General features: G+C 56.8%; 1 long non-coding RNA gene across 1 annotated transcript; it reads right to left on the bottom strand.

The window, feature by feature from the left end:
• Nucleotides 1–17,505: 17,505 nt before the first annotated feature.
• LOC122904188 lies at nt 17,506–19,357 on the bottom strand. The gene is made up of 3 exons (XR_006384162.1): nt 19,155–19,357; nt 18,285–18,389; nt 17,506–17,859 (listed from the first exon to the last, which is right to left on the bottom strand). It is a non-coding gene; the product is annotated as an uncharacterized LOC122904188 (long non-coding RNA).
• Between the last annotated feature and the right edge of the window lie 6,441 nt (nt 19,358–25,798).

The following is a 25,798-nucleotide window of genomic DNA, read 5'->3' as shown; positions in this document are numbered from 1 at the left end:
AGGACGGGCTGTGCTATAAGGTCGGCATTTCTGGCAAAACCCTGAGCAATCTCACGGACCCGCAGGGCACAGCACAGGAATGTCGACTCATTCCTCCGCAGTGGCGAGAAAAAGGCCCAGACCTGGAAGAACCGTTGCATTTGTTGCTGCCCCTGCTCTGTCTCCGCACCTGTGCCTTTCCTGTCCGTGCTCCCTCAAGCGGCTGCCTCCCCCTGTCCACCTCTCCCGCGTCCCCTCGGAAAGCCCCTGCTCCCTAGGGCCGGAGTCTGCCTGTGCGGGTCTCCTGCACGCACCCCACGCTGTCGCGGTGGTGATTTCCGGGTGACGTCTGTGCACCCTGCCGGCACTCACTGGTGGTTGGTTACGTGGGCTCCGAGGGCAAGGACGCGTCTGAAGTTGACCTGTGTCACCGGAGAGGGAAAGATCGAGACGGGGTGCAGGGCCGCGGTGGGACCAAGGCCGGTCCCCCACGCAGCCCGACGTCACCGCACCCCGGACGAGCCCCCCACAGCCACCCCCCCACCCCTGCGTTAGCTGTTTTAGATTTTAGGTTGTGTCACAAGAACCGCACGTTCCCTCCACCTGCCGTGACTCTCGAGTCACCCAGACCAGCTTCCGGAAGGTCTTTGCTCATCGCGACCTGCGTGCATCCCCCACTCCCCCGCCCTGGAAACCGCGGAGCACCGGGTCTTACCGGTTTGGAGCCGTGGCCGCACGTCATCGGCGGCAAATCTTCTTCTCAACTCCGTGCTCGGAGCCTGTGGGGAGGAGCCGTGTCTGTGAGTTTTCTGCTCGTGTCATTTTCTGACTTAGTGGTGGCTGGGTTGGGACACGGTCAGCAACCGCTTGTGGAGAGAGGATGTGTTGCGTGCATCGCACACTAGAGTTCTCGAATTTTCTTGCACAGAAATACATGGTTTATTGTGAGGTAACATAGGGAGCAAGACCGCTAGTGTGGTGTAGCCCGGTTCAGTACAAGGTTTGGGTCTGAGGAAGAAGGACTCGTGCCGGGAGCTCTAACTTGGTGGCTCGCTCGTGCGGCCCTAGCCGGGGGCGTGAGCCTCAACACGTGTTGTCCAGGTGCTGGAACGCACGCCCTGCGGCCGGTGCCTGTATTCAGCAGGCACTGACGCGTGCCCGCGGGACTCCCTCTCTTGACGCGGACCTTGACCTTCACCTCTCGGGAAGGGCGTGCCCCACACCCCCGCAGTGTTGGGCGCACTCTCCATCGGGCTGGCCCCTGCCCACCGCGTTTATTCTCAAAGTTCTAGTTTGAGGCCTTTGGCTTTTCTTAACTAAGCGGATGGCGTTCCGTCAGCTGGGGGAGAAGTCTGAACACTCAGCAGGGCAGAATTCTCCATAGAGTTTCATGACGTTCCAAGGCCTCGAGGGTGGAGAACAGCGATGCACCTTCCTCCGTCCCTGCCTCCTCCACGGCGGGCACCGTCTGGAGTTTCCCGGCAGAGCAACGGGGCCCCCACCTCTCAGCTCAGAGCCGGCAGGGGAAGGGCCTCTGTGGTTCCCGGGACAGGCTGCGATTCAGTAAGGATGTCTTCAAAGTTCCTCCCGCCTCCGGGAACGCTACACTCCAGCCGTCACCTGCCGGGGCCCAGACTGCAGGCCGGAAGTCAGCCTGCGAGGGCCAGCAGAGTTCTCCAAGTTTTACTGAGTGACTTCGCTGTACAAAGCTATTTTTTTCCCTAGGTGAGAAACAAAACCAGAATTCTAACTCCGTGTTAACCCTGAGCAAACAGTGGTGAGCACCGTGGATTATGCGGCTGTAACTGGAGATCGGCCCAACCCTGAGCCAACGCGGCCGCTCTCTGCTTTGATGCCGGCCCCGCCCGCCCCGTCCTCGCCCTCGCAGTCATCTGCGGGGACTTCAAAGCTGCCCGGATGGCGGCACAGCCCTGCCTGGACCCCCAGATGCGGGCGGAGCTTTGCAAGGAGCCCTCCCGCCCAGCTCCAGGCCGAGCGGCAATTTGTTCTTGCTGCTGTCGACTTTGAACTCGGTATCTCAGATTTCTCTCTGTGTCACTGGCTTTGAACTCCCACTGAAGGTGCCTGAATTATCTCTCTCTTTACGACTGCGCCCTGATTCCTGCCAGAGGGCCTCGTGAATTCCGACCCCTCACCTGCCGGGACCGAGCCCGTACCTGCTGCTGGAAGCCTCACCTGTCCCAGCCGCACTACAGAAAGACCTTGGGCCTGGGATGTGTTCGGGACACTTGCTGCCAGTCTTCCCGCGTCAGAACCAGAGATGAAGCAGCAAGGGCCAGTGTTGGTCACCAAGGACAGATCTTGGCCACCCCTCCTGTCCCCAAGCCCTCTGTCCCCCTCTGCCCCGCACTGCTTCTCTGTTTCTGTCTTGCCCAGACCCTGTCCTGTCATTGTGTCCGACAGCTCGGTGCTGGCTAGTTAGGGCCTGGCCCCCACCTCCCCAGCACGAACCCTTCCTGAGCATCCAACAGACCTTCAGGAGCTCAAGGGGTCACGTGCGGGCTTTCTGTCTTTTCCTGACCTCAGGCCCACAGATTGTGCCCGTGGCTCCTGGATGACGTGTGAAACCAGGTTTGAATACAAGGAGAGTCTGTGAACGTAGACTGAACTTTTGTCACCAAAATGAGAAAAATAAACACAGTTGCCACCTGTCAATGGAACCAAAGCATCTAGATTTGTTTTTCCTGCTCACCCCAGAAATTTTATTTGAAAGTCAAGATGTAAGCACCATCATGGAATTCTTGAGCGAGATCTGGTCCTACCTCTGATTTTATTTTATTTCATTGTTTTGCTTTTTTACTTTTACCTTTTTTTCTACCCCTGATCTTAAAGGCGAGAAGATAGAGGCCCCAGTGCTTGGAGCCCAGGCCACAGTCTGCTGCGAGGACTGAAGGGCAGGGCCGGGCCCTTTGCACTTCTGATCCGAATTCTAGTCCCTGAGTGAGCTCAGCCTTCCTCAGCTGGGCCTTCCGCTCGGCCTGCAGCCTGCCCTCCCCAGAGCCCTTCTCCTCTATGATCTGCTTCTCCGGGCACCAGTCCCTGGTCAGACTCCATACCCACGTGAGGATCCTTGTTTGTCCGTGCAGGTTTGCGGGTCCTGGAACCACGCCTGCCCATCGGCAGCTCTGGGTGTGTGCTGGGGGACCCGCTGGCTTCTCGCAACACGTCCTGAGCTTTCTGGATCCGCGGCTGTAAGCTCTTACTCCCTCCACCCCTCCCAGACCTGTCCCATTCTTCACTTCAAGCTCAGAGTTTCTTGGGACATCTTTCTGAAATGCTCCCTCCCCTTCCTCCCAAGACCTATGGTGTCTGTGTGTGTTATTATCTGAAACGTGGTTTTCTTACATTTTCCAGCTTTAAGCACCCAGAAAAACATCTTATGGGTTCCTAAGCTGGTGCCTGTCCGTGCGTGTTCAGGGACGGGTTTTATAGACGAAGACTTACATGTTGGTCTTTCTGTTGGGGGCTGCAGGCCGAGCTTCAGCACGGGGGGTGGGGGGGAGTCACGGGGCCCCCAGAACAGATGCTGTCCAAGCGGGGCAGGGGCTTGTGGGCGGACCCCAGAGCAGCCATGGCTGGACTCTGGGCAGGCAATGGGGACGATTCAGGTCCCGAGAGGAAGGGACCTTTCAGGGCCGTGATGGTGAGGCGGGGGCCGGCAGGTGGTCTCAGCATCTGTGGGCTCAGGTGCAGAGAAAGGCCCAGGATGAGGACCTCGTGGAACATGGAGCGCAGAACCTCCACCCTTCCAGCGAGCGACCACGCTGGAGACGTGAGTCACGCAGGGGCGGCCTGCGTGCGTGGGACGCGGGGGGTCTGGGACAATGAGCTAGCGGGCATGTATTAATAATCTCCTGATTCTTCTGTTTCTTGATACTGTAATTTCGAGATCTTAGCAAACATCTCTTTCTAGTCATTAAGAGTTCCTGAAAGTCGTGCACCCCAGAGTCAAGTGTTTCAGCGCAACGTAGACGTTCTCCCCGGAGTGCCCGCCGTCCACCTCCTCATTTCCAGGTCACCACACAAACCCGCGCCGATGGCCTGCCACTCTGCAGAGCCTGGGAGGAGGGGCCCAGCCGCACTGGGTCGCTCCAGGGGCTCTCAGCGGGGCCTCCTCCGGCCAGCTGCCCGCCTCTGCCGAGCACATCCAGGTCTGGGAAGAGTCCGTCTGCAGGAACCCGGCTAACGCTTTCTGGTGTGGGGGACCCGTCTCCCTGCCCAGCTACCCTTCCTGCTGGTGCTTCTCAGCCATTGCTGGAGCCCCCGTACGCCTCCTCGCCCCTCCCCTCCCCCAGTCTGCTCCCTCCTCTTCCCTCCCCCTCATCGGCCCTCTCCTTCCCCTCCCCCTTCAGTCCTCCTCCAGCTCCTCCCTCCTGCCCGGCCCCTTGCGAGCCCCTCCCCTGCCCCGCCCCCTTCCTCCCTCCCTCCGGCCCGCCGCTGGGCTCGCATCCTCCCCACCACTCTGGGTTCTTCTTCCCGTCCCCCTCCGTCCTTATTTGCGCCGTTTCTTCTGGAATCCTGTCCTCCTCCTGTCTAAAGCGTCACCCTTTCCTAAACCTCTGGTGGATGCCGTTTTGTCCCATAATGAACTTTTAATTTGACCGCACACAGCCCAGCACATCATAACCCCATCCCCTGGAGACGGTAGCCCGCACCCAGGGCTTCGCCTCCCCCGCTGAAAGGTCCGCTTCGTGCAGGCAGAGCCAGTGCTGCAGGGGCCGGCCGGACATCGGAGCTGGGTTTGCTGTGTGGGGTCCCAGCGGGTGTCTCCCAGCTTGACAAACGCCGCAGCGGGTGACTCCATGGTGGACACCACTGCCTGCTTCTCAGGTTTCTTCATGTCGGCGGCCTTTTTCCTGTGGCCCTTGCGGACGCGCGGCTCCCCCGCGGCTGTCTGCCCAGGCCCGGTGCGCTCCAGCGGCCGGAGAGCCGCTCCGGTCGTTTCTGCTCGCTCCTTGGCCTCCGGCCTCACTCTCTCCTCCTGTGCGGCTCCTGTCTTAGCCTTCCTTGCCCGCTGCAGGGTGGTTTTGCGGCATGGAGACGCTTATCCATTAAAAACAGAGTGCGGAGCACGAAGTCATCTGAGCTACTAATACTTCGCACTAAGTGCCGTGCATTTCACCTACACACCGGCCAGGTCTCGGCGTTCGGAACCGGAAATCTCAAGCAGGAGGGTGTCATCCTCTAGAAGCCAAACGTTGGCGGCCTCCAGGTCTGCCCAGGATTCGGTCAGAAGGGAGAGACCTCGGTGGGAGCCCATCCTTGCCGGCAGCCTCTTACCTGTCGTGTTCCTTCTCTGTCCAGATGGGGTCCTCGGGACAACCAGCTGCAGGGGGGCCGCCGTGCTGACTCCAGCTCTGGTGGTGTGGGAGAGCGAGGCACAGGGCACGTGCCCTTCCCGGGGGAGCCAGACTTTCTGGGCTGGTTCTTCCCCCACGGTCTGGGTGAGGTGACACAGGGGTGCCAGGTGCACGTCAAGTCTCTGCTGATCTCCCCACTCCTTCGCCAGCAGGACGAAGCCCTCCGCACACGGCCCCGTCGGGAGCGGGGAGCAGAAACCCAGCACCGTCACCACGACCTGCCGTCAGCAGCGCTCGGCGCGGCCCCTCCTTCTGGGCGGACGGCCCTCCCCGAGGGCTCCGGGGGCTTCCACTCTTAACCGCTGGCTCGCGGTCCTGCTGTTATTACGCCCCCGGCATTTAAAACACCTAATATGCACGTGAATTTCACCACACACACACACACACACACACACACACCCCAGACGTACCACAGAAACCACAGTATCACCAAGAAAATTCTGCGATGGTTTCATAACCGTGGATCAGCTACTTTGATGCTGGTGTGAAGAGGTGACGTGACTTCACTAGGTGTCACGGCCGCTAGTAATCTCACTGTCCTTGATTTAGACTAGCAGTGTCCATGCGAAGCCCTGGGGGATTCAGTCCCCCAGATGGATTTTAAGACTATCTGGGTAAATCTTCAGGTCAACAGGGGGCTCCCCCCACGGTGTGCCGTCTGCCCAGTGACCTGGTACTGAATGTGACCCCCCAAAAGTGAGATCAAAACTATGAGCCTCTCTCCCCTCCTGCTGATTTCACAATCATGGGCCATTAAAAATGATGGATTTGAGCCCGTAAACAGCGCGTAGGGCTTTCCTTCACTGCCCCGTTGGTCACAGAACCCAGCACGCCAAACGTCAGTGCGAAGGCAGTTCTGTTGCGGGTCTAAAGTCGCACGGCTGTGTGTTTGCTTTCCTGCTGGAATTTCATTTCGATAAAGAACATGGGAGGAGCCCGGGCCCACTTGGAGGAGAGGTGATTTGGAATGTGCTTCTAAGCTCAAGGTCAGCCGGGTCTTGGCCCCCGGAAAGTCACTGAGCCTCAGTGTCCACAGTGGGGGCCCGGCTGGTGCCCACTGCAGGGTTGTGAGAGCCGTAGCACATGTGCCTGTGTCTGGGGACGCCGCTCCCTGCAGCGGCTGGCCAGTGCCGGACGTGCAGACGTCCCCTCCCTGGGCCGCTCGCGTCCCCAGATGCACGCGGACCACTGTGCAGCCACGTCCCCGTCAGCGATCCTCAGGACCGACCGCTGCAGCGGCAGGGGCCAACCCCTCCACCTTCCCGGAGTTTGACCTCAGCCCCTCTGCGGTGTGTTTCCTGAGCCCCAGAATCTGGATTACTGTGGATTCACTTCGGGGTTTCTGAAGTGATTGCCATAGGTCCAGGGACTTCTGGATCACAGTCGGGGGGAGTCTGGTGCCCCAGAGAGCACCTGGCTCAGCTGGAGGAATGCTGCTGGCGGTTGCTGGGACTCCTTACGAAGGGATGAGGTCCTCCCTCTGGCCCTGGGTGGTCTCACAACCAGGGAGGGTGTGAGCAGAACAGAAGCTCCAAAATCAGGACAGCAAACACGGTCTTGGAAAGAATTAATTAATTTATTTTGAAGGCATTGAAGACATTGTCAAGAAGAATCAAAACTTGTTGAATTTATTTATACCCAGTTTTGGGGAATAATAGTGTTTTTGCTGAATTAAATAAGGGGATAGCAATCTTTTAGGGGACTTCAGGCCTCTAAAGATCTTCGTTTGGTCTTGATTTAATGCCATGTGAGGAAATAAGCTTACACGGTGCTCCCAGAGATGCACACACAGGAGGGTGACCGTGGTCTTTCCCCAACGGGGGCGCCGGGTGTTGCAGCTCAAAGGAGCCGTGACGCGTCCGCCCCAGACAGGAAAGCAGAGAGCGGCACAGAGGAGCACACGGGCCGCCTCGCACTGGCCCTCGCTGCCACTGGGCTGCTCGGAGCGGACCTCGCACGAGTAACGAAGGACGCGGAGGGCACATGTGGACATGGCCGAGCTTTCACCCTTTCCCGTTAGGACATACTTCCTAGAGCCACAGCAAGTAGGAGTAGAGGACGCGATCTGACCCCAAGGAGGGGCAGAGTGTACTGGACCACGGGAGGAGCGATGTTCATGGGGTTTAAAGGCCGTCGGCATTGTTAACAAAGCCTTGGCGTCTGTGGGAAGCACACAAGCTTTGGAAAGGTGAGACGCTTTCCTAGTGGCCCAGGGCTGTCGGTCCTCAGTGAGGTCGGGAACGGACCGCTGGTGACCACCTGGAGACCTTCGCTTTGTGCGGGCGACGGCAGACTGAGGACCACATTCCAGCGGGGAGCAGGGCACGCGGGAGCTCTTCCCTCCTTCCTCCAGACTGGGGCGTTACCCTCGCCACAGTTGGCTGCCCCAGCAACGGGTCCTGTTCTCGTCTCTGGAGGAAGGTCCAGGGTAGGAATGACCAAATGCAGCCCCTTTGGAGAGAAATCTCTATACGGTGGCTGTGTTTGCACGAGGGCTTCGCCTTCTTACGATGCTCTCCTTCTGGGGCATTCCTCCCAACAGGAGGACCCCCTTCCCCCACCTGTGCAGGCTTCGGGGTTTGCCGGCACAGGGTACGGCTGGGCACTGGGGCAGACATGCTGTGCTCATCCTGCGCAGTGATAAAACCCGAGCAGCTCAGAAGCTGCCTGGAGCTGGAGGGGCTCCCGCTCGTGCCTCCGCCCTCCTTGGCAGGAGGCTTGCGCAGGAGAGGATGCTGTTAGGCCAGTGTGTGCGTGAGGCTGGGGAGACTGTCTCAGGTTCTTGGGCTCCCCTCTGACCTGGGAATGTCCCCCCTTCTCACTCCGGGTTTGTTCTCTGTGCCACATCCTCTGACAGCCTGCCCTTTAGGAACTGCTTTGGGTGGCTTCTTGGTCATCCCCAAATCCCACGTTTCCTCTCCCATTAGTGACCGGGACAGTCTGTACACTCTACTGTCCTGTCGTTTGACTGGACACTTTTCTCCGGAGAAATTCCAGCTCTGAAGACTGGGGATTCGGTTTATCTGGCCCATTCCCCAGGCTGCTGTGTGCAGATGGAAGGCTCAAAACTGGGCATGATGGCCACTTTCTGCAAGGTTTCTCCAAGATTAGCTTAGTGACATCTGCTAGAAGAAGGCCTCTAGTGGCCTGCATGCCTGCCTGTGATTTTCTGATCTTAAACAAGCTCTTTCTCTCGCCCGGTCACTCACATCCCTGGATGTCAGTGTCCTTTAGCCTTTGTAGGGATCTGTAGCCTTCTGCGGCTTTCTTCAGGTGGTCCCGCACGTACCGGCATGATCACGCGGCTTCCAACGTGGACCCGTCATGTGCCCATGGTGCGTCGACTGGTGAACTTGTGGACTTAAATACGGATGGATTGTCTGTTGTGTTCTAGAACGTGTTCTGGGCAGTGGGAACACAGAGTATGGAAGACAGGAATGTTCGTGCTCTCCGTACGCTTCTAGTCTGTTGGGAGACAGCAACGGTTCGCAAGCAAGGACTGACCGTTTCACGGAGTGATCGGGGACAGTGAGTGACTAGCAGAGCTTTGGGAAGGCTTCCATGGGGTCGTGACATGCGAGACCAGACTCTGTGTTCAGAAGGAGCTACAGTGTGAAGAGCCGGGCAGATCCCTCCAGGCAGAGGGGACACGTCCAGATTCTGTGGGAGCTCAGAAGAACTGAGAACTCTAGCCTCGTCCGCTACTGTCCGTGTGTGTGGGGTGACACTGCTGACCCGACTCGGAGGGTCTTACAGGGGCCCTGTACCTAGCACGACTCGTTCCGGGAGAGCAAGTGTCTCCTCACTGGAAAGTTCTCTGTCGGTCGCCACATTGACGCACCGCGGGAGGAAGGGTCGTACCGCTAGCTCAGTAGGTGCAGAAGACACATTTGATGACGTCCAACATTTACAAATGAAGAAACTTCTCAGAAATTAAGGCTGTAAAGAAATGTCCTTCATTTCAAAAGGTCATTAAACAAAAGTGACCAGCAGGCGATGTGTTTTATGGCAAAACCTTAGAGAATTTCTTTATGATTCCGGTCCAGACACGGTCTCTGATTTCCAACATAGATCCTGGCCCCAGGAGCAGGACCAGAACGGCAAAACGAAGGCGGACACGGGGCATGAAGGGAAGAAGAAGAGACGCTGGGCAGCGTCTGTCACACGACATACGAGTCTGTAGAGAAGACGGAGCGGCGGCAGCAGAGGGTGTTCAAGCCGCAGGAGAGGCCAGCGGGGCAGCTGGACGCGGCCGAAGCCGGACTCCTCGGCGGCGCTTCCCCCGTCCGCAGTGGGCGGCGGGGGCGTGTGGTGGAAACAAAGCTGCACCGAGAACAGCCGCGCGGCCGCTCAGTGCGGGCGCGTGACCCGACAGAGAGTCCGGGAGACTTTGTACAAAAGCTTCAACACTCTGCTGTGGAACAGGGAAGGAGATTTTCATCAGTGGGACGACAGACCCTGCTCGCGGGTGGAGGAGTTTACACCGTCAAGATGTCAGTTTGTCCCAGATTAGTCAATGACTTCACTAAAAATCCCAGCAAGATTTCTTTCAGGAACTCAAGAAATGGATTAATTGGAAAAATAAAGGGGCACAAGAAACCGAGAAATGTCTGTGAAAGGAACTCGAACAGGAAACATCCGTACCGCGTGGGATGGGCATTAACGTCCACAGTGAGCACAGAGCACCCGACGGAACGCGTCCCTGCAGGACAGGACGCAGGGCCCAGAACCAGACACTGGGCTGTGGGGACTGTGCCCCGCGGCCCCGCCCAGCAGGGAGGACGGGCTCTGCAGGAGGGTTTGGGGAAACTGAGCCACTAAATGGGAAGGTCCAGTATAGCCTCTCACAACGTGTACAGTCCAACTTTGTGCAAATTTCTAAAAAACAACGATAAAGTTAACGAAGGAAAATGCAGTGGAATATCTTTGTGGAGTGGAGGTGGGAGACAGCTCCGAAGACCCCAGGCCCTCAGGCGAAGCAGGGTTGGCGTGCGCGCCTCCGGCTCACGGCGGCCCTCCGGGGAAGGGCATCACTGATGATGCCTTCAGGTGTAGGAACGTAGAAGGTCCTGGTCATGTCCAAACTAGGCTACATGAAAAACTCTTAGAAATTAATAAGAAAAGGTCGTGAACCCGAATAGAAAAATGGGCACAGGATGTATGTTGTTTCGGTGTTTCTTAGAAGGAGATACGGTGGCTCACGGGCAGCCCCTTGACCGTGGCCTGGAGCCCCAAGGTGGGGATGGCAGGGCCTCCCTGGAGTGAAGAGGGGGCAGGGGGTCGCCAGCGTCCTTGCAGGGTTTTGCCCGGCGCCTGTCCTCACGCTGATCAGCGGTAGCTTTGGCTCCGGGATGCCTCACTGAGAATCACCGCGGACACATCTCTTCCTTCCAGAAGGGGGTTCATGCGAGGACGCAGAGGCCCAGCCCTGCCGCTTCCACTTGCGAGGATTGTGAAAGGATCACTCCGCTTCACAGGGGCCCCGAGACTGGACGAGGGCTTGGTGTCAATCCCGATGCGGTTTGCTTATGTTCTGCCCAAGCCCGCCCGCCTTGTGCCTTCATGGTGTATCCACCACGTGCGTCCCAGCGGACCTTCTGCCGCCGCCTCGCCTCAGAGTCCGTTTCCGCGGTTTAGGGTGACAGGACGTCCTTCCTCGTGTGCAGGCTCCTCCGCACCCTCGCCTTTGTCCGCCGTGTCCCGGGGAATGTGTGGGAGGTGCTGAGCAGACCCTGCAGAGCCTTTGTGAAGTCTCCCGTGGGCTGTGGAAGGAGACGCTGCCTTTGAAGTGGGTCCTGCTGCCGGGGGCTCCCGGTCCCAGGTTAAGTGCTGGGTGGCGGGGTCTCCCCTCGGAGGCGAGCTGGGGACAGCTGGCCGTCCTACGCTGGCGGGTGTGGAGCGCTCACACGGCAGGAACCTTGGCGTGGCTGTCGGTCACACTGTCCCTGGGAAAGAAACGGGCGGAGGCCGGCCAGCTATCGGCACTCGCCAGTAACCCTTCGGTGGGGCGCGGAGACGGTCGTGTCGGCTCCTGCCATGTGCCAGAGCCGGTCGGGTCATTGCCGCGGGAATGGGAAGACGGGGGTCCCCTGGAGGCGGGGCTCCCCATCCCTGTGCAGGGGCCAGGGACACACCCTCACCTGCACTTCCCCAAGGGGACCTGGGGACACATGTCGGTGGGAATGTGTGCTGGGGAGTCAGGGCACGCGGACCCCGGGGGGTTATTTGAAGCAGCTGGAAGTGGATGTTAACGGATCCAAGGCAGCTGGGGTGCCCGGGCCGAGGGGAGACTGTGGAGGTTGGAAGACCCCACCTGACCTCATCCCGCTGGACAAAGCCCGTGTGCTGGCCCGTGCCTTGGTCGTCGGAGTGCGTCGCCGCAGCTAGCCCCCCTGGGCTCCGCTGGACCCTGATCGTTCCCGCAGCAGCTGCGGTGAGTAGCTTGGAGCTCTGGCACCGGGAGCTGGCTCTCAGGGCTGTGCCCTCCGAGGGCTCTGGCGGCCGAGGCTCCAGGGCCGAGCTGGTGCCTGCGGCTGGGGTTTCAGGAGCACCAGGCCCGGCCGCAGTGGTTCTGGGTTCCCAAGGCCTCCTGCCGTTCCCACCGCAGCTTCCCTCCCTGTCGCTCCAGCCCCCGGAGGGCGCGGCTTCCCGCGGGCGCTCACCTCTGGGCCTCCTCCTGTTTCGATTTACTCCTTCTGTCGTTCCTACCCTTTTGTAACGAGCTCCTTAACTTAAATCCCCTTCCTGTGAAATACCTCGTGTGATTTCTATGTTCGGGTCAATCTCTGACTCGGAAAGTTTACCAGTCATCAGGTATTCTTGATTTCCAGTTAGTTGAGCAATAGAAATCAGAACAATCATGAAATACCGTGATACATACATAAAATTACCAAAATGTGGACAATCTTTTAATATCAAGTGTCAGCAAGGATGTGGGAAATGGGCGTTACCCTAAGTTAGAGGCGGCGGGGCAACCACGCGGAGGGGCGGTCTGGGCTTCTGCAGCGAGAGCACGTCCGTACTCCGCGTCTCGTGGTACAACCGTCCCACTTCCAGGCGCGCCCCAGAGAAACTCGGGCCGGTCCGGCCGTCCAGCGGCGATGCCTGCATCAGCTTTGAATGTGGTGTTGGAAAGCAGGAGGCAACCTGGTAGGTCCGTCCCTTGGGGAACGGCTAAGTCACACGGCGGCAGCTGGGCGCTGCGGATCGTGGCCCGGCAGGAAGCTGGGAGGGACACCTCGCGGAAGCGGTGGACGGTGCCCGCGTGCACGGTGTCAGCCCACGGGGCAGCAGTGGCGACAAAACAAGCGGAATGTGGTCTGTAGCTCGGTGCCGTGCGTACAGATTTATAGCCTGCAAGTAAGACACCCTGCCAGGCAGGGTCAGCACCTCGTCAGCACCATCACTGCCACCACTACTGCCACCAGCACAGTCACTAGCAGCACGAGCTCGACTAGCACGGCCGCCATCCCCAGCACCACCACTGCCAGTCACCACCGGCCACCTCCACCGCCATCAACCGGCACCGCGACCGCAGCCGCAAAACCCCGTCACCGTGAAGACGGCCGGAGGCGACGGCAAGCGAGGAACCCGCAGAACACGCTGATCATAAATAGCAATATTGGCGTGAGCGGGCGAGGTCTCGGGGGAAGGAAGACGCCAGTGCGCCCGCAGGAGTGGGGGGTCTTCAGCTGAGAGACCGGAGCAGAACGGCGGCTCCGCTCCCCTGCGTGGCGGCTCCCTCGAGCAGACTGCGGAGACCGGGACGAGGATGGGCGTGGTGCCTGAATCCGTTTATTCCCTGCCAAGATGCCAGCTTCTGTTAGTGTAAGCACAGCCCATCATTCCACAAATGAAGATCAACTTCATCTTTTCAGCCATTTTAATGTCTGGGGTAGAGGCTTCTGGAAGCAAGCGGGCCTCGTAAACCAGTTTCGGCTAAGTGCGTTTCCAGTTCCTCTCCGTGAGCCAAGTCCTCATCCTCTAGCTCTGTACAACAGCTTACGATGTGTCGCAGACATGGGGAATCTCGTCTAGATAATCCCCTTCTATCCTCACCACTTCTGCCCGTTAAATATCTGATGATGTTTATCTTGTCTTCACTGAGTCCATGATTAGGGAAGCCGCGCACACTCGGCGTCCTTAATCTTTCTTCCTAAATCAATCCTTGAACCAGCCCCTTAATAGTGTCATTACTCTGTTCCTCTCTGAACCTCTTCCAAATCGTCGATCTCTCTTGTATTGAGCTGCCGACCTGAGGAGCTGAAGGGGGTGTTGTTATGGGCACAGACTCACCAACGTGCCCTCGCAGCTAAGACTTTGGCCCAAGCCTCCTAAAATTAAGCCCGGCTCCCCCCTCCCACATTTCTAACTGTAGATACCTCAGATCCTTCGCTCTCTCTTGACTCTGTTTTTTTTTTTTTTTTTTTTTTTTAATGCAAGATTATTGCTAATTATCTTCCCAACATATTAGCTGCTGAAATCTGAGTCAGGAGGAGGGGAAAGTTCACAGCAGGTAACTTTCTCCATTTCCTTTCCAATGCCTAAGAAATTAGCGTGATTCTGACAAAACCGTGATTTACCTGAATTTATGCCCCTCTGTTTTCCCAGTTTTCATACGAGAGCCTCATAGTGACTCTGCAGAATGGTCAGCGTCTGATTGTCTCATGGGTGTTGTGACCTCAGGAAGAGGGTCAGGCAGTGACTTCAGGTCACCTGGGTTGGCGGCCAGCATCCAGCTCTCCCTGCAACATGGCGCTGCCTTGCTCTCGAGTTTGTACCAGTGATCAGCTTGGACTTCCTTCCATTTCATAAATCTGTTCTTATGCTCTCTTCTTAAATGAAACCTTAAAATAATTCCTGTAATACCCTGATAGACACACTCCAGTTTGGCAACCTTTCATCATTTTATTATTTACTCTCTCATTGCAGGCTTTCTGCACAGCTACGCTATACATGACTTATTTATATGTTATAAATGCTAGCATGAATTACCAAGCAAGCTTTTATGACAGTCTGTCATGCTTTATTCTGATTAGTTCTGATGTATTACCAGTACTAGCTTCCAGTCCTAAAATATCTAACTGCAAAAATCTGCCTTTCACACAGAAGGCTGTTGGGTGGGAAGAGAGAATGAAGAGCAGGATGGCCCTGTACAGTTGCAGTGTCCAACACTGCACAACTGGGGGGGGGGTCTTTCTCCCAGACCATCATGTGAATGGTAGCCTTGGAGTCCTTCAGTGCACAATTTGTACTTTCATGCGCAGAAGTGCTGGCAGGGGCAGGGGTCTCCCCAAAATGTAGGAGGTGGGGAGCTTTAGAACACCCGTTGTCTAGAGGGCAGAAGTTCAAAGTGCATTTAAGGCAACTTCCGAACCGGCTTCAATCTGGATTTTAAGCTTTGCTCCCTCCACCTTCTGCCCCGACACACACCTGCATGATCTCCAAATCTTTATTTCTCTCTACGTTTTTATCCGCTTGTCCTTTGTTCTAAATGCCCTTCTCTTTGAACCCAGCAGAGGCCCATTTCCTCTGAGACGTTATCTCTCCATTCTGTCCATGGAGTGAGCTGCCTCCTGCCCTTGTATTCTGTCCGGAGTTGCAGGATTGCATGTGTCACATTGTACTGAGAGTGAATTGTTACGTATTCATGTTCCCAGTTAGTCCTAAACTTGGCTTTTATCTTCCTCTGAGCCAGGCTTCCTGCAGGGAATGTGGACGGCAGGTTCTCCTAATGTCTGCGAAGATAATACTTCTCCACTCTCGGCTCCTCTCTCTTATCCCTGATCCAAATCCACAAAATCGAATCTCAGGGAAATAATGCAACTAACCACAGGCAATTACAAGAGAAGTTTAAAGCTTTAAGTTCCTGATGGGGACCTATTCTATGGAAATTAAAAAAAAACCCTTTGTTCTTGTTCTCCAGGAGTTGGAAAAGGCAAGACCAGCGTGCTCTGCTGGAAAAGCTGGTTAGCGGTCATGTTATCTGTCCGTGTTCTTGACCGCACACGTCTCAGGGAGACTGCGGTTTTGTTTGACTCACTGAGCGGGGCAGGAAAAATGAGGCAGGGGTGTGTAAGGTTTCGGAGAAGTGTGTGGTGGGCGGGCTGGGGCTCCCATCCCCAAAAGGTACGTCCCTCCATAGGGGACCTGATTTAAAAAAGAGGGTTTTGCAGATATAATTACAGCTCTCAAGTGGGGTATCCTGGATTAAGTAGACGGGCTCTGAACTCAAGGCCACAGAGATGCGGGAGGAAGACCACGTGGCGACAGAGGACCAGCAAGGCCCATGCCTGCTGGTGGCAGTGGGAAGCAGGAGAGAGGCAAGGAGTAGGTGCCCCCCCCCCCCGACGGCCTTCAGGAGGGACCAACCCTGCTGGCACCTTGACATTGGCTATGTGTCCTCCAGAACTGGGCGAGAGAATTTCTCTTGTCTTCGTGTTCACTTGTTACAACAGCCCTAGGACACGAATGCACAAACACGTGACGCCTTGCCAGGCAGGGGGCAGGGACGCGGGGCCCCGAGCCCCCCCGACTCACTTTGAGCTCAGTCTCAGGGTGTTTCTGGGGGACACAGGTGGGGTGCCTCCTGGTCCGTGGCATGGTTTCTCTGGTTGCTGTCTTCAGCGTGAGCCATGTCCTCTAGGCAGGGAGGGGAGATGGAGTGTGCCCTGGACACATTGTTGGGAAGCCGGCTGTGCCTGGAACTCACCCTGCGGGAGACCGGGGGCCAGGGTGCGTTCGCGTTGCCGCTCCAAGAAGGATGGAATGCCAACAGTGGCGCCTTCGCACGTACTGGTCGGCTGGAGCCTGGGTGCGTCTGAGTGCCTGCCGCCTGGGTGATGTCCCACAGAGCCTCTGAACCAGAGGGTGTGTGCGCCCCTGCCTTCCCGTGGCCGCGGTTCTTACGTGACTGTTGGGCACTCTGGGAGGTCTGTGGAGGACGGAAGCTCTCCCAGGACCGTTACAAGTCGGCCTGCGGGGCTCTGCCTCCAGCCCGTCTGTGACGGAGGAAGACGAGGGGGCCGAGCTGGGCTCTGCCGGAAGAGGGAACCTGAGCCCCGTGTTCTAGGTCACCCGGCGAGCGTGGCATTTTGTTGGCTCCATTGTCCCCATGGGTTGCAATTCCCGATCGGGGAGGGGCAGCTCTGTCCATGTCGCACTCCACAGAGGGAAACAGACAGTGGCTCTAGATCCATTATTCATTGTGTTGTTTGAGATCGTTCACGTTGCGTTATTAAGGGTAGGATTCATTTAACTGTGACTAGTAGAATACCTCGTTGTCCCTCTCTCGAATGTACCATTTTTTCTAACCCAACACCTCAAGGCTTGGCATAGCACTGTCTGGAGTGAGAGGGGAAAATTGTGAAGAAGTTTTGGTGGCGTTTCCCCTGTGTGAGCATGAAGCCACACTGGAGACATGCACCCCTCTGGGAAGACTGTGCGCTGCTCTTCCTGGAGAGGAGTGCAGAAAAGACCGGAAAGATGCAAAGCCTGGGAGAGGCCAGAGCGCTGGCTGGCTCCCGGCAGCCCCTGAGAGTCCTGAGTGCTTTCTTTGGGGGGGGGGGTGGGGCGGGGGAGGGACTCAGAGAGGCGTCTGCGATAGGATCTGGCCTTAAAGGGACTTGCAGCGTAATGAACGAGCTAGGACATAATTACAATCAGAGCACAAGTTACAACGTGGCCAGTTTCATGGAAGAGATAAAAATAGAGCATGGGCAGGAGCAGGGGGGGTCAGAGAGCCGGCGCCCAGAGGCATGGAACCAGAGCTGTGCTGCGTACTCCCAGAGGCCAATACGTTTCATAATCTTAATTTTCTAGATGTTTTCCAAGCATGGGGCATGTTCAACTCCCTCAGAGTTTAAGTTAAACAGCGAGCAAATTAAGATTTAAAAACTCCCCGCGTGAGAGGCAGCCCACTTACAGGGCCCTGGTTTCTTTGCCTCTCTCTGGCGCTGGGGGGGCTCAGAAAAGGTTACGCTTTCCATCTCTTCACGGGAAAACGGGAAAAAAAAAAAAAACCAGAAAAAATATTTTACGTTGTATTGCTCTAAACTCCGGATCTTCTTAATTGCTTGCCGTTCCTCTGCACTGCGCATCGGCTACCGCGGTAACACTTACGCAGACGACTGCTAGGAATGGGGGGTGGGGGTGGGAAAGGAAGGCGGGAATGCGGGAAGAAGCAAAAGCGAGCAAGGAAGCAACGCGAACAAAGCCGCCTTCGACATGAGATCATCTTTTCATGTGTGCCGTTTAATGATTTCTTTCGTTTGAAGCAATGTAAAAGCAAGTAATTATTGTTATTCCTAATATCCTAATGCCAAATTGTAAACCGAGGGCACCAGAGAGATAAATGGGTGCGAGTCCTTGATGATCCCGTGTGTGATAGATGGCTGCGGATCAGATAGTGCCATTACATAATTTGATCGGGTCGCCGAGAAATATGTCCGCAGCTCCGCGGCGTTGGTGCGTCTGTTTGCTCAGTGCGGAGCTGCTCTCCCTGGAAAAGAAAAGCAATTTGCAAGACTGCATGTGGCTCACTAGCTGGGGGCTGTGGGATCGCTTCCCCCCCTGAACACCGCGGGCATTCTGGAAGGCTCTATCCGGGGAGGGGAATATCAGAGGTTTCCCCCGCAGCCCGCGAGGCTGCGTCTCCGCCTCACAGCCTGGAAATGCTAAGCAGGTAATTAACAAATCATAGGCACAGGTGAGCCAGCTGAAGTTTGGTAAATTGCTTTTGATCTAAATTGAGATGCTTTGGGGATTTAACTTCTTAGACAAAAAGGGCATAAATAAATAATCAGGACTTGAACGTTGGAACTTGCAAGCCAGCTCTAAAATGTCTTAATGCGCTGGAGGAGGGATGTGGGGAGAGCGTCTGGGGCCAGCCCTTCGCTCGCCCTTCGTGCTGTGAGGTTGGCTCACCTGATGAGCTCAGAACCGCCGCTTGGTGACGTCCAGAGGCTTGGAGGCCGAGCATTTTGTCAGGAACGTGAGCTGCTCACGGACGGCTCCGGTTGCGTCTCTTATCTCGTGAGAGAGGACAGGAGAAGGAAGTGAGCTCTTCCGCGGTGGGTGGGCCGTGCTGCACAGGGTCCGGGCAGCGCCGGGTGGGCCTGGCCGCAGCAGGGCGCATGCCCGCATGGAGAGGCCCTGGGAGCGTCCCTCGACACCGCCTGCTGCTGCCTACAGGGCGCGCACTGGGCAGGACCCCGTCGGGCCGACAGCGACGAGGCCTCGGCTCATCTCCCTGCAGTGCTCATCTGACCGCACGGATGGCGCAGCTGCTGCTAATTCTCTCCTTGGCACGCCAGACCATTCGCTGACCTCCTCAGCCCTGTGGTGGGCCCCGGGGGCTGACCTCTCTGGGCTTCATCATCTGGGCCCCTCGCCCTCTGACCTCTGCTGGGTTTGAACAGCGGTGGCCCCAGGGAGGAAGAAAGGGGGCTCCTTCCTTGCCAGGTCATGGTGGCCGGGGCCAGTGGGCTCTGGGGACCATGCTGTCCCTCGCCCTTTACTTGGGGGACTAATGGGTACGTCTGAGGTGCCCTCATCATCCCTGCCACAGCCCCCGACAGCCCCCCGATTGCTGCAAACACTCCATTTGTGCTCTCCGCTGCTCCTGTGCTGATGTCACAGTCTGAGCAAGGCGGCCACAAATCCTCCTAGGAAACTCCTAAATCCTGATTCTGTAATGGTCTCCCTAGCACCTGCTGGAGGACACACAGCCTCTGGGAGGAACTACCCTCTTGTGGTTTAGCCCAGCTGGGTGTGATGCAAGGTGGAAGGATTTACCAGCTGTTTCGATTTGTTTGTTTGTCCGTCTCTCCAGGAGTCACTCAGTAGGGAGCTGGGGCACACCGGGTCCGGGAGATTCAGAGGCGTGAAGAGCCCTCGTTCCTGCCAGGAGATGCACAGTGATCCAGCAATCCCTTCGAATGTGATCACGGTCTACGGTATGTGCCGCACAGAAGGGGGTGTCATGAGGCTGGAGAGAAGGGGAGAGAAGTTGGTAGAAACCACGGAGGAAGTGGTGTTTCAGAAGAACAGGAAGTAAGAGGAGAGCAGTCTGGGGGGAGGGAACAGTGTGTGCAAAGGCCCCGAGGTATGTGCAGGCAGCTGTTAGGAGGCAGGAGGTCACTGTGTCTGGGTCACAGTGTGTCAGCAGAAATGGGGTGTGGGGCCAGTGGAGACTCATACAGGAGTAGGAGGCAGCTTGTGGAATTGATTCGTGGGGTCCTGGGAAGCCACTAAGGGTTTTGGACACAAGCATGATGAGCTCAGATCTGTGGTCATAAAATCCCCTGGCTGTTGGGTAGAGACTGGATCTCAGGGCGCCTGGGGCCATCCTGTACCAGAGAGTGTGGGCAGGTGAGGTGTGCAGGGTCTGAGGCATGATGGGGATGTTGTCCAAAAAGAAATGTAAAGCACATGGAAACCTTTACTGGGAAGCTCCGGCAGGACTTTGGTAACAGCTAGAATTTGAATCTGGGGTTGGTTTGGGAGGTGCCAGTGGAAGGACCTCCCGGGTCTTGGCTTGTGGGGCTGGCTGAGACATGGATCCCCACAAAGGGGGGAGGTTTCTGTCCTCAATGGAGCTGGCAGCTGAGGCCGTGGGCCTGGGAGTACAGGGCCGTCCAGGCTGGTGTGCTGGTTTGGGGGGTGCGGTACAGACTCTGACATGGAAGTTGTGGGCATTTCCGTGAGCTGAGGCTGCAGGAGGACCCGGACGCTCACAGGATCTCACCATCCCTTGCATTGTGAGAATTCTCAAGTGTGAGATAATTAGGCAAAAATACGGTCAGAGATTTCTCACATGGAAGCGTAGAAAATGTCCATCCTGGAAGTCAGGGAAAAAAGAAGGCATCAGGAGCCGTGGTGGCCAAGCGGCTGCCCTCCTTTGGGGGAAAGGTCTTCCTCCCACGGACCTTTGAGCCCCACTGTTCCAGCTCCAGATCCTCTCTCGGCGTGGGGGTCACAGGGCAGGGTGTCTGGGACCCCTGTTACGTACCTGACAGCCAACATCACTGGTGGCCACCACATAATAATGTTTACAGAGCTGGATGCTTCCATTCGGGACATCTCTTCTTTTTCTCCACAAATACGCGGTGCTCATCAGGGACGGTACAGGCTTTGTCCTCCCTGATCTGCGGGTGAGACGGTGCTCATCCCCAGGGGCCTCCCTGTGCTGCGAACATTCCTCTCCCCCGACCCTCTCTGGTTCTTCACTCAGCGTGAAGACCGGCAGGTGGCTGACCGTGTCGCACAGCCGTCCGCGGTCTCTGTGGCTCACGGTGGCCAGTTACCCGGGACCACCCTTGGAGTGCCTCCTTTATCTTCTGCCCATGACCAAGCCTGACCTCACGCAGGCCCGGCTGTGGGACAGGGAAGTAGCTCTGAGGACTGTGCCTCGTGGCTGATACCTGTGGTCCGTGCCCAGGCATCCAGGCTCCCTCTGAGAGCCCACAACCAAGGACAGGGGATAAGTGATGTCCTAATAGGCGGTTCCCAGTAGTCTGGCGTGCAGCCCTGCTGTTCGGGGGCCAGGCCCACTTAGGGGGACATTTGTGGCCTCCCGAGAGCTCTCACGTGGAGCTGGGGGCCCAGGGTCACGGTCAGGAAGCCAGAGCCAAGCTGACGGGGTAAGGGGAGGCAAGCACAGAACCTCACCTTCTGGGCGCACAGAACCTCACAAGGCCCTCCTCTCTCTGGTCTTACAAACCTTACGTCTTCAACTGTTCGCAAGTCACCTGCAGGAGGTTAGAGAATGTGCCTGCGCACAGACACCTGCGCCTCGGGAGTGCGCCTGCACGCAGACACCTGTGCCAGGATGCAGGACCGAGCCCTGGGAAGGCGTGTGGCAGGACATCTCATGGTGGGACTCATTCTGGTCCTGGACGTCCTCTCCCCGGAGGCCGTGTGAGTCTCACTCCTGCCTGGTCCTCGCTCAGCAGCAGCTCCTCCAGAGCCCTCCTTTCTCTGCCTCACTAGCTCTCTCCAAGTTTCATCCAAAAGTCACTGCCCTGTAGACCAGCGCTTCAGTGTCCTCGGGAGCTCAATGCTCAAAAGAACTTCCCAGCAATTCCCGTAAAGTAAAGAATATTTTAGGGGCGCCTGGGGGGCTCAGTGGGTTAAAGCCTCTGCCTTCGGCTTGGGTCATGATCCCAGGGTCCTGGGATCGAGCCCTGTGTCGGGCTCTCTGCTATGCGGGGAGCCTGCTTCCCTTCCTCTCCCTGTCAGTCTCTCTGCCTGCTTGTGATCTCTGTCTGTCCAATAAATAAATAAAATCTTTTTTTATTGGACAGACAGAGATCACAAGTAGGCAGAGGGAAGCAGAGAGAAAGAGGAGGAAGCAGGCTCCCCACTAAGCAGAGAGCCCGACGCGGGACTCAATCCCAGGACCCTGGGATCATGACCCGAGCCGAAGGCAGAGGCTTTAACCCACTGAGAGACCCAGGTGCCCCCATAAATAAAATTTTTTTAAAAAAGAATATTTTTGAAAATAAACATTCCCTCCTGTTTAGCGTAACTCTTCTTCATAAGCCTGTTATATATAAACTTTATATTCTATGTAATATATGTTACTCATATATTCATGTGTTATTTTAAAGCAAAGTGGACATCAGTTATATTTTTATGATTTTCAAATAATGGGGCCCAGTATAATGAGTTTCAGGCGAGCTGTGAGCTTTCAGAGAAGCAGGCTTCAGCAGGCTAAGTTGGTCTCTGGTCATCTGCATTCGGACACTTAGTGGCCTTATGAAGGCTCAGGTGACTCATCACACTTCTTTTAGGGTTGGTGGAGCTTGTCCTTGTTCTGTTTTTAATTTCAGAGCACTCCGAGGCATGCCCGGGTACTTGTGAAGGTAGTTTGTTTTAGGAACTTCAGTACATTCCTTGAATTTGTGCATCCCAAGCATACAGGGATTTACTGAATTAAACAGTATGAGTTTTCCTCCAATAGTGGTTAAAAATCGTGAGATCAGTCAGGAGCGTGCTGGCGGGTCGTCCATGGTCACGATCCGTGGCTGTGCTCAGTGAGACGGTCAGGGGTGTGCTGGTGGATCATCCACTGTCACAATGCATGGCTTGGTTTTTTTCTTACCTTTTACTCCTCTCCTGGAACAGAGCTCTTTTGTTTGATTATTACCTGGCAAATTTGCTGTGTGATAAAAAAAAATTATGCACGCGGCTGACTCCCGTCCAGATACCCTTAGGAGAAGACGTTCATTTTCATCTTGTTTCCCAAATGAAGCTTTAAATCTAATTAGATCTTGAAAGAAAATACCTGTGATATGGTTTCTGTAAGTAAGGGGCCTCTCATTTAAATAATGTTCTTATTTGTTTATGCCGCGTGATTTACCGTCAGCGACGGGATCTTTGTGGCTCGCTGGCTGCACGCTCCGGGTCCTTTGCACAGGCACTTTAGTAAGTTATAAACCATTCTAGACACAGAAAAATTTAATTGTTGGGACATTTAATAGTGTAATAGCATAACCCAGCTCCTGGTAGGGCCTTTGACATAGTGGAGGCTCAATAAATATTTGCTGAATAAACAAACTCCTACTCATCCATCCCTGGGTCAGGAGAGAGCCGCTGTTTTACGAGGGTTTAGCTGTTTCCCGTGAGTTTGCCGTGGGGGCACTTGAAGGAAGTCTTCGACGTGGTTAACGGTTTCAGTCCCTGCAAAGAGGACCGTCCCCACGGAGGAAGCCCCGAGCCGGATGGCAGATGCCGGGAGATGCGGGAGCGGTCGCCAGCGAGCCATGCGCCCCACAGCCGCATGCTTGGCCGGACGCCCCCACTTCCCAGGTAAAGGGGCTTCCTCCTGGGGGCTCTGAGTGCGCCTCGGTGGGCTGCGGGCTCCGGCCAGCATCTCCACAAAAAATGACTGCCTAAGCATTTTGTAAATGAGTGCATAAATATTTATACATTTAAAAATAGACTTCCACGAGACTTGGCGGTGAGAAATTGAAACATTGGCGTGGCTCATGTGGAGCAGAACCGCTCGGGAAGCAGCCGGCTCCAGCCGAGGCTCGGACGCGGCCTCCACGGACGTGTCTCCGACGCACCCCAGCTCCCCGCTCCACGTTTGCAGAACAGGGATGGGGGTCCAGGAAGCTGGCAGGACGGTTAAGAAAATGAGCTGTCTCTCAGACTTGGAGTTAAGACTTCTATTCCTTAGGGTTGTCCCTCATTACCTTCCTGCTTTCTTCTCCACGTGGCGAGGCCGAGGACTCTGGCCCGGGGACCCTCTGCCCGGACGGCATCTGTCAGCGTCTGCGAGTCAGACAGAAGGTCGGAAAGCCGGGCTCTCAGGCTCCCGCCCAGCGCCCCGCCCTCAGGGGCTGCCTCCGTAATTAGGACAAAAGCTGATTTGAGATGGTGCGTTCAATAAATGGGAGCAGAACTTCTAGAAGGCTCTCCAGCTATTTTTATCTCCGAGGAGAAAGCACCGATGTCAGTGGGGAGCCTGCGTGGCTTTCACGGAGCATCGCACGAGAAGGACGGGCGGAGGGTCGGGACCACACTCCGCTCCGCTGAGGACTCTGGGCCCTCTGATGGCGGGGCTTCTTGTCAGTGAAGGAACATCCACTCGGGACACCTGGAGTTCCCTCCCCCATTTGTCTCTTCCTCCCTTTGAGGCGAGTGAGCCTGGGGACACTGCCTTGTTGGGGGAGGAGACGGCCTGGGCCACGGCAGGGCCCGGTTGCTCCCCTGGGCATGCTCCCCTCCCTGTGTGGCCTCGAGGGGGGCCTCCCCAGCCTCAGCGGGCCTCAGAATCCTTCCCATCCAAGAGACAGTGCGGGGCCAGGCTGGAAAGGCTGTGGGGCTCCCCGGAGGAGGGTGCTGTCCTGTGCTCTGCAGGCCGGAGGGTCTCCAGGGCACACCCTCTCAGAGCCCAGGGGAAGGCCCCGGGCAAGGGTGCCGCTCTCCGGGGTGCTGAGTCAGAGCGCTGGCCAGGCCAGTAAGCAGGAAAGGGGTTTTTGTAGCTCAAGAGAAAAGCAAACAACGAGGGAGGTTTAGAACTAGATCATTGAATTCGAGTATTTCTCCTTGTTTCAAAATTGGAAGTTTAACAGGTGTCGGCAATAATACGTGATCCCAGCTCTGTGACCTTGCGTGAGCTGGGTGTCCTCCCTGAGTCTGTACGAAGCGGACGGTAGTTAGTACCAGATCCCGGGGCCGCGAGGGCTCAGCGGGCCTGGCCACGGTGTGTGCGGCCCGCCCTGTGGAGCTGCCGTGATGGACGCTGCTCGACTGTGGGGCCGCCGTGATCGTCCCGTCTCTGTCATCATTTCTGCCAGACGCTGACTGAATTCTGAAGGCAAGGCTTCTAAAAGCATCTTCTTGGCAAACACTTGTTCATTTTTCTCTGCTTTGGGATGAAGAGCTAAGTGCCTCGTGTCCTCCAGCTCGACTTTCCTCCTTCCTACCGAAATGCCTGGTTCACCTTCCGCTGGGCTTTCCTCCGAGCGGCTCTCGCTCTGCGTTCCCTGAACGTTTTGCGTTCGGGCCGAGCCACGGCAGGCCACTCCTGTGGTTAATTAATTGCATAATATTAAATCTGAAAAGAATGTTGGGCACAGGGTGTTTTCGGATTATGCGTGGGTGTGTGTGTGCGCGTGCGTGTGCACATGTACGTGCGTGCCTTTGGCGCCCTGTGAATGCTTGTAAAAGCTGAGGGCGCTCTGTTTTCCGTCTGCCCTGGCTCAGTCCTCACTCTGCCGTGCGTCCGTCTTGCCTGCAGCCCTCTGCGTGGGTGACCCCGCCACTTGCTGCGGGGCCTCCCTCGAGGGGGGCTTGTGTTGGAGCCCTCACTCGCACATCACTCCTTCCAGACCCGCCAGCTGTAATCTCCCTGGGTAACGTACAGTCTGTCGGCCAACCCCGCCTTCCTCCGAACTCCCCGACGCCGCCCTTGGACCTGGACCTCATCGTCAACGTCAGGGTGCGCCACAGGCACGCTCCACCCCAGAGCCGTTTCTGCCGCCTGTCCTGGCTCTGAGCCCAGTGCGGTGTCCCGCCCCCGCAGACCCCGCACACTGCCGTGCGGCCTCACGCTCTTGGCGTTTCCCTTCTCCATGGACATCTGGGCCAGCGCCCTGAACTGACCGAGGTTGTTGCTTCTGCCAGGCCTGGCCTGTCCTCCTGCCCCACCTGCTACTGACCGTGTCTGCTCAACCCGTAAGGCCCATCTGGGGTGGCTGCCTCCTGCTCGAGGCCACCCTGGGTCCCCACACAGCCTCTGTCCCTGTCGAGCCCACCCCGACCTCTCTCCATTCTCAGTGGCACAGGCCCTCTGTGCTGGGTCTAAAGCCTTTGCATCCAAACCCGCCTTCCCACAGCCGTGAGCGGGAGGCTCCGGGTCCCTCCTGCACAGCACACACGTCTCTCCCACTGGCTGCCTCAGGTCCCACAGGGGGACGCTCTGGGTC

Source organism: Neovison vison, chromosome 4 (assembly GCF_020171115.1).
Source record: "Neovison vison isolate M4711 chromosome 4, ASM_NN_V1, whole genome shotgun sequence".
Classification (NCBI taxonomy): domain Eukaryota; kingdom Metazoa; phylum Chordata; class Mammalia; order Carnivora; family Mustelidae; genus Neogale; species Neogale vison.
The sequence above is the reverse complement of the archived record's forward strand: the minus strand, read 5'-3'. Positions and strand labels throughout refer to the sequence as shown.